Genomic DNA, 10,000 nt, shown 5'->3' on the forward strand with positions numbered 1-10,000 from the left:
TTTCCTCATCTGTGGTCAAAAATCGTATTCCAGAGAGAAACCAGGTCTTTTAGACTATATGAGTATATGCTGCAGAACGTGTTTGTCTACCTAACGTATAAAATATCTTCGCTTACTTCTTCTACACCTTATCAAACATTTCACTGTGACTGACGAGCAGCTTATCTCGGAGTCGAAGTAATTTTATTTCTTGAAAAAATTGAAGTAAAATAAAATAAAAATTCCGACCTACCTACCCTAGTTTCTCAAGCCATATTATAGGAAACAAGTTTGTTTTGACCTTATTGGAAGTAAAAAAAAAATGTACAAAACATATTGAAAATGCTAATGACATATTTTGAGGCTTGAACTTTGTACAATGGTGTGCAAAAGAATATGATGTTTGTGAGTCCGACATAGACGGAATTAGACACACAATTCACAGGGGAATAACGTAGAGATAAGACCACATCACAGCATAAAGGAAAGGAGTGTGAAAAAAATGTGATCATACAATGATTAGAACTTCATACAAATGACATAAAACATAAGTTAAAATTGGTGACTTTCATACATTTCTATCCATTGAATATGTATACCAGCATCACTCATCGCAATTGTTACTAAAATAAACAGATAAAACGTGTTTGAGATTATATCGAAATTCACCAGATAACACGTTTGTTCAGAACCCACTTCAACCAGTATTGTCCAACCGTTTTACATCATATTGAAATTTTCTCTCTCCCTTACCTATTCACAAACATTTATGTATTCACGTGGACACTTCGCTTCATCTGAAGAAATATCTGATATATAGTAGATGGTGTCTGCTGGAGGGGTTACGAGACGGTTACATATATAATGTAGAACGATCTGCCTTTGGCAAGACTTTTATACCTTAACCGTTTATACATCTGTACCTTTGGGGGATAACAAAAGGAATCCATTTGATTTTGTCTGACAGTACGCCTGTCTGTGTTTACAATTCGTAGAGATTATCGTCGTGATAGTTACTAGTTCAGCAATTCCTCACACCTGTTTGACGTCATACCCACTTCCCTTAAAGGCTTTTTGTATTTCCATTGCGGAATAAGTGTCATGTACGCAATCACTAAATACTTAATCAGAAAGCTAAACTTGCTTCCAAGTCTCACATTTACGACCAACAAGGTGCTAAAGGAAAAGATGGTGTGATAACAACGCTTTATCTTTATGCGTTCGAGACATGCAGCTTAACGCATTGCGGCTATGGATTTAGTATTATAGTTTGAATATAAAATGCTTCATTTGTTCACATTTGCATAAATGCTAGAAGCCTGCTGTCAATCATTCTGTTCGATTAGTCTTCTTTTCATCAGATAATTATTAACATTTCACATATATCAAATACCCTCTATTCTTAATCAGTGTGAAAGGAAATTACTTCTAGCCCGACGTTGTCATCGAGGTTGAAACTGAACCATAGGAACATTTCGCACACGACTCATTCTGTGCAAACTGAATACTTTGACTATGAATAACTTTGTGCACTTTCCAAACTTTCTGGAATTCTTTTAATTGCACTGCGCACTCCAATTATCAATTATCATTTTTGCTATAGTCTACATTGTCGTTCTTAACATATCGATATAGCTAAATAATGGTTAATGAATCTCCACTGTCTGGTCTCTGCATTTGAAGTTGTAATATTAGATCAAGTATTATCTCTGATTTACATTGTAACTCTAACGGGGCATGTGATCTCATGAGGGAAAGGATTCGACCGGTATATGGTTAAAGAGGGACCGTTTTTAAAAGGGATATTACTAATATTCCTTTCAGTTCGAAACAGCCATGCTTTATGTAACCTTCAGAGGGGTTTATTACAATTTCATAGCAACCTACATTCAACTGAAATTTAAAAGAATAGCGCAGTTGATATGTGGATATAGACAACCTTCCCTCGAATTGGTAGGCTGTCTCTGGTTACAACACATATGATGCACATATTTTTCTTAGAATAGCTGTTTCCCCAGAAAAGTAATCTTCCTTGATGTTTTAATTCGTAGTGGTCAGCCTTAGGGTATTATGGTGAAGCAGTCAAATCTAAGCTTGACTGATGTCAAAGCAGTAATTTAATCTGGAAGATTTACGTCAAAAGGTCAGGTAAGGTCAATAATTACGTCAGTGAAGCACATTTATACAATATGCAGAACATTGTTTAGGCATGCATCGTTATATATTACATGAAATGTCGAATTGATACGACAGCGAGGAAGATGTTACAAGTAGTCGTGGTTGAACAGCTAATCAAAGTAGGTTTATGATTTAGTCTGTTCCACAAATGGAAGTATATAATAGGAAGATGGATAGCCTTCATGGCAAATCACAATGAATAATGAACATGTTCAAAAACGGCAAGATGTCAGTTAATTTATAATAAATGTAAATTAAAACATATGAATATATTATTAGACATAATATTGTTTATTGTATTCAAAGGCCTCCTGCCCATATACAAATTATCGTTTCAGCACAAAATATTATATTACATCACACGGTTGCAAATCAAAATAAAATCTCTCTTCTTAAACGCCAATTGAATAAATTTACAAAGTTTGTACAGAACATCTGTGTCCCTAGTCCTCATAATTCGTTGAAATTTAATAATGGTTGGTTCTGACTGGTATTCGAGTGGAAGGTATTCCTTCCTAAGAACGTCATATTGTGAACACACTAAGAGAAAATGAAATTCATCCTCTACTTCACTCGAGTTACAAATCTTACAGACTCTGAGGTGTGGGTCAATATCATGATGTCTTCCCTCCTCGATCGCCAATGAGGTTGATGAGCAGCGAAAACGGGCAAATGCCTGAATACATGTTCTGTTGCAGTTCAAAGTTAGATATTTTTCTGGTTCGAGTATATTTTTGAAAGTTATATATGTGCGCAGCTTTGGTTTCTGAGACAGACTTAGACATACATACATACATACAAAAAAGGAAAAATTGGCGAGACACAAAAATGCCAGGTCAAAACCGGAACATTTCTAAATATAATGGAACAAAACCGCGCGTGATATATATAAGCGGTTATACGTGGGTTATACATACATACATACATACATACATACATACATACATACATACATACACACACACACACATACATACAGACAGACAGACAGACAGACAGACAGACAGACATACATACATACATACATACATACATACATACATACATACATACATACATACATACATACATACACACACATTAAAACCAGATTTAAACTGAATGCCTTACGTCAGCGCAAAGGTTTTGTATTTTATTTCCTACCCACATTAATTGTTAGAATAAAAAAACTGAGTTATATATATCATACATGATATAACTCTTCTTTGATATATTAATTATACCAAACTATATGAAATGAAAAGCTTGCATATTTAAGGTAGTGCCTGATTACTGAAAATTAATCATTATGCAAATGAGTCTTCAAGATAGCTACATCAACAATTGTTATAGGATACCACACTTTGTTATCATTAGTATATTCAAATTTAGATACTTTATCGCCATATGTATGAAGACATTGGAGTATATATGTTTGTGCCAAATTGTAAGAAATAGCAAGCGTGAATTCGTTAGATATTGTCTCACCAATGAAACTGTATAATTATACAAATGACCTGATTATACACTGCATTAGCAATTATGTCAAACTCGTGTGCTCTATTATCATCAATGTATGTACCAAATTATATATGGAATTTGAACCATGCATTCTGTAGTAATTAATAACAAAACGTGAATTATGCAAATGACAGTATACTGGAGAAACCTATATCAGCACACATTTGCGCTTTATCATCATCAATTGATGTACCAAATATATATGAACTTTATTTGAGGCTTGCATTCTTAAGTTATGGCTTAACTACCGAAAACCATTAATTATGCAAACTACCCATTCGTGTTAAAAGCTGCATTAACAAGCTTTATATGACACATGCGCTCTGTTAACATCAATGTATTTACAACATTACAGGAAATGTAAAACATGACCTATTAACATATGGCGAAATTACCGAAAATCGTCATGTATTCAAATACCTCATTAATATTCAAAAAACCTAATCTGTTATAGCCATTGCCCTAAAGAATATGTGTTTGAATTGAGCATAGCTTTTTTTGAGAAACTGGTGACGCAGACAAACTGACAGACATCACGAAAACATAACCGTTCGTAAGTTAAAAAATGAAGGTAAAAATTCAGACTGTTTTATTTGAATATCCACAGTTTGAAAATCTTCTATTTTAACAGAGATGCATATAACATGTTAAAGTAATGTCATGTATATACTTCTCCTGTATCATTTGCAAATGTAAGATGCTTTTAAAAAATCTCTAGGGAAATGAAAAGAAAGAACATATACAACTCGACTAGCTTTAATAGTCAATGTGTGATTTGGAACAGCCCTTGGAGAAAGACACGACTCATATAGATCTGTTAACACACACATGTACATGTGGTGTTCAAATACATGCAGGCGCAGAAGTGTAACCATAGAATGTCAAAGGTATACGAGTTCATACCAGACTGAAACTGAAAATTCTCATGCAGACGTCGTAGAATACTGAGTTGGCATATGAAAACCTGAATACGATTAAATACTTGTGCGCTGATATCAAAATTTAACCATTCGCTCTTCTACGTATATTTATGCTAATTAAACAATTCCTACATCGGTGAATTAATAGCTAAGGTGGTACTTATGCACTTATCAGTATTTGTTTTCGTACTAAAATAGTATATACCTCTCGTAAGTAAGTATGTATGTATGTATGTATGTATGTATGTATGTATGTATGTATGTATGTATGGATGGATGGATGGATGGATGGATGGATGCATGCATGCATGCATGCATGCATGTATGTATGTCTGTATGTATGTATGTATGTATGTATGTATGTATGTATGTATGTATGTATGTATGTATGTATGTATGTATGTGTGTGTGTGTGTGTGTTTTGTGTATGGGAGTGGTGTGTGTATTTCTGTTCGTGTCCATGTATCTGTCTGTCTGTCTATCTCTTTGTCTAGGTGTGTGTCATCATATTCTGAAGCCTACAACAGCTTGTTCAATTCATATGAAATATTGTACACACGTTTTTAAGCAAAACCTAGGGGTGGTTGCTTATTGTGAAACATCCAAGCACTCTAATTAGACTAATATGCATATCCATAAATGCATTAATTAGGCCATATCTCATTAGCTGTTGGTTCAATTCAGATAGAATTTTATACATATAATCTTTGGAGTAATGGCTATATGCGATTACTTGTTTGGTTGTTATCATGGTAGTGGTACGGTGGTGGCGGTGTTGGTATTGGTGGTGGTGGTGGGGGTCCAATTTTATGCATATGTTATACGTTTTGCATATATATTAACACATTTACATATTAAATCCATATAGTGACTAATGCCACGTCTCATATTGCAACCATTTTCTTCAATTATCACTTGAAACCTGTCAAACTATCTGAATATAATTGATTGAAACGTCGGAAACAGCTAAACGTGGTTTGTGGTATGTTTTAAAGTCATGATCAGTGCATATGATCACTGAATTTGCACAAATAAAACGATCACAGTACAGTAATAGTCTTCTAATAAACTGTTCATCACACCTTACGGGAGTCATTCCGTTTACATCTGATTAGTTCATATTGAAGAACTGTTACAATAAAAGTTAGTCGCATAATACATTATTAGCACTTGTATCCAGCATGTACCATCATATGCAACCTTTTTGGTTTCACTATTCACAACAGTCAGCATTGTGTGTTTCAGGATATGTTATGAAACTGTCATGAATTTGTAATTACCGTTAATTAACTTGTACTTAAGGTTTTGAAAATCGTAATTACATTTGCCTCGTTGTTGTCAAAATGAATGCTTGTGAAACAACTTGAATATCTATTTATTTCTGAAAGTTGACTTTATTGGTAAATACCTTGATCATTCATTCTTGTTGTTATTGGTAACACTTTCGTGACGCAGACAATTTATGAATTTAAATTTAAAAAGCATAAAGCTTTTTATGGAGCTCTTGTGACGTACAAAGATCGGGTTAAACACTTTCGATCAGTTTTAATGTCGGGTTCTTGTTCATAATCAATTATAATCAATTACATCAGCTCGAATATGTTCCATTATTAATGAGTCATAAATATTTGGCATTGGGTTTACCTCATATTATAAACTTCGCATCGGCGACATAAAAATTGCAAGGTATATCATGTAATTAATGGATTTTCCGAGGCCATGCAGAGCTAAGGCAGGATATGACTTTTAATAATATTTGAACAGAGTAACAATTCAAATAACAAAAATGACTATCTTAGCTCATGTGGCGCATAACATGTCAAAACTGGTTGAAGAAAATTCCCCATTGACTAAAGATGTGACGCCTGCAGAAACAAAAGACAAATTGCAAACAACACAGGAAAGGTTACAATATACACACAGCTGTGTTTACCTTAATGACGAAATTGAAAATAAACTAATAAGCCCAGTACTAACGAAGCAAATATCTTCTAAAGAAGCGAAAATCTTCGACTAGTTTTGCACTTCGGCTGTTTCAAAAGGTTTAAACTAACTTGCGTAATAACAGTAATTAACTAATTAACTGTATATTTATAATATTTTCAAGTCTACGATTGCAATTTCTTGTAGATTATTAGGTTACATCTTTCAAGCACTTAATTTAATTTTTGGTCTGGGGTCAACAGAATCCAAGACTTGGTATAAATGTCAGTGAAGTGACAAATTCGTCGACCGTAGTACCAAGCACATCCATAATTGACAAAGACAATCCCTTTTATTTGCTCAACTTTTTGACATTATGAGCGACTTAGACGAACCTCTAGAGAATTGAACAACGTGTAACATAATATTGGTCTTACAATGTTTCCTGGAATATTGCATTCCCCTGCCGGGGAATACCGTATGCGCTGGTGAATAAATCTAGGGATATCGTGATTTACCCTCAGGAGATTTATGGAGAAGGGAAGACGTAATTTTAAAAATGTATCCTTAGGGAAGATGATACTAGTTTGTTTCGAAAGTGTATCTTAAGCCAAATCCTCTGGGATGGAAAATATCTTAAGTTTTGATACTATATGGTGCAAATTCTGAGTGTAGTCTCAAAGTCGTGCCTCATAAAGTAATACTCTACCATAGACTTATCACATCACTTATATCTATTAGTAAGTGATTCGGGTCAATAGAATTAATTTTGTCTTGTTTACGCCGATGAAGTGCATACTCTTAAAGCTAACGATGAAACCCTTTTTAGTTCAGTATCGAGAAAATAATTTGATTGTGAGTCGAAATAAAAAATACTACTCCTCATACTAAAAACAGTCGTTACTTAAAGAAGGGGGGTAGAGTCATTGGACTTTGCATGGTACTAGTTCCGACACCTACAGTGTTTTCTGAAGTCTTATCTGATGACATTCAAGTAATTTTAATGTAGTGTAATAGTTAGGACAGGAAGAGGAACAGGAAATGCATACAGGACATGCATCTGTACATGTTCAGATAGTATTCTACCAGAAAACAAATTAATTTTGTTCACGCAATTCGCAATTACATGACTTTGTTACTATCCGTCAATGATGTTATACTTTATAGCTAGGCTTCATGTTTTCTCTGATTTCCAATAGTCCTACTTACTGCATATTAACCTTTTCACAGTAAAACCGTACCAGTGATTAGAAGAAATTGTACTGGTAGGCTGATTTTTTTTGCATAGAAATAGGAAATGTTTGTGTGTACTAGGAACATTTCAGGTGCTTCTTAGATGCCGGCAATCATAATTGGAGGCTCAGACCACTATGCAATATTTGAAAGCGTCATCAACATTCGGTGATAATACATTCAATCAATCTTCATCAACATTGGTTAATTATACATGCAGTCATCATTCGAAGTGGTTAACTATGCATGTAAACGCCACCAGTGCTCAACTAGAAATGTAACCGCCATCAGCATTGGTTACATATAAATGTAAGCGTCATCATCTTTGGCTAAGTATAAATGTAACTGCCACCAGCATTGGCTAATTATAAATGTAAGCGTCATCAGCATTGGTTAACTCTTAATGTAACTGCTATCAGCATTGGTTAATTATCCATGTAAATGTCGTCAGCATTGGCTGCTTATAAATGTAAGAGTCATTAGTATTGGATATTCATGAATATAAGTATTGCCAACATTGGCTAATAATATATGTAATGATAAGCCTCTTTACCATTGGCTAATTTCAGGCGTCATCACCATTGGCTAATTTCAGGCGTCACCATTGGCTAATTGCAAATATAAGTGTCACCACCATCGGCTAATTATATAAGTAAACATCCTTACCATTGGCCAATTGTAAATATAAGCATCATTGGCATTGCCTAAAAATACTAGTGTAACCGCCGTCAGAATTGGCTTATTATATATATGTAAGCATCATCACCATAGGCTATTTAGGCATTTAGGTGCCGTCAGCAACTGCTATATGTACATTAATTGGATATGATTGATTGTTCTAGAGTTTTATTGTTGTCAATGTTATCGATAATACAAATAATTTGTTGTATTCTACTAGCTGTCTTCTCAATTTTTATCCTTCGTATTTGAAAGAACTTTTAACCCACAAGCAAATTTATATGTACAATACCAAATTGTTCATTTTAACACAATGAGCACAGGAAAGTGATATCTTTCTCATTTCTGGTACATTTATGAAGTACTGTGGATGCATAATTTTGTGAAAGATATATTTCTAACAAAGCGTATGCAAATTATCATAATGGTATATATGATTACAGTTGTTTTAGCTTGCAGGCTGGATCAGTCATGATTCCTTATAATATAATATAATATAATATAATATAATATAATATAATATAATATAATATAATATAATATAATATAATATAATATAATATAATATAATATAATATAATATAATATAATATAATACAATACAATACAATATAACATAACAATATAATATAATATAATATAATATAATATAATATAATATAATATAATATAATGTATTACGTACACACGATTAAAATTACAAATATACAGTTGACCAGTTATACTGCGTCAGTAGAATGTTGCTTGAAGGTTTGTTTGAAATGACATATGGAGAAACCTATACACGTTTTAGGTTGAATATAATATTCTGAATAGTGAATATTGTGTTAATAGTGTTTAAGGCAATTACATTAATTATAATCAGCTGCTCGAAACTAATAAGTTAATTTAGAAATTGCTTATGATAATATTTGATATAATAGAAAATGAATATTAAGACCCTTTCGGATGTTTGTTTAATAATGATCAATTATACATTAATTGGACACTTAGGAACACTTTCAATATTTCTCGGGGTTCATTCATCTTGACATATTGATATTCACAACATTGTTTTCCATTGGACGTATACAGGATACAAATAACGTTAATCATGTTAATGCTGGTATGTTGTGAACGTGCATGTCCATAGCCTTGACCGGCCTTGATTAACTCTGGGGTCATTCCTTAAATACAGCACGTTACAGTGGCATGCTATAACTAATTGCTTTTTGCAATCAATTAAATTAAGCGTTGAACTCAATACGTCAATCATTATCAGGAAGATAAGGTCCCAGGACTCACACTCACTTTGACTATTTAAGTATTATACATTTATTCTCTGTAGATTATACGAAAGATGAAGGTTCGAAGATGGTTGTTGACCTCTCAATAGAAAGATGACACAAACAAACACACACACACACACACACACAGATATATATATATATATATATATATATATATATATATATATATATATATATATATATCAATGATTTATACTACACTTAAAATCAATGTGAAAAAACTGTGTAATTGTATTAAAAGAAAGAAAAACATTTTAATGTTCAAAAAAACCTCTTATCAAATTATACCAATAAGGCTAT

Source organism: Glandiceps talaboti, chromosome 18 (genome assembly GCF_964340395.1).
Source record: "Glandiceps talaboti chromosome 18, keGlaTala1.1, whole genome shotgun sequence".
NCBI classification, from domain to species: Eukaryota; Metazoa; Hemichordata; class Enteropneusta; family Spengelidae; genus Glandiceps; species Glandiceps talaboti.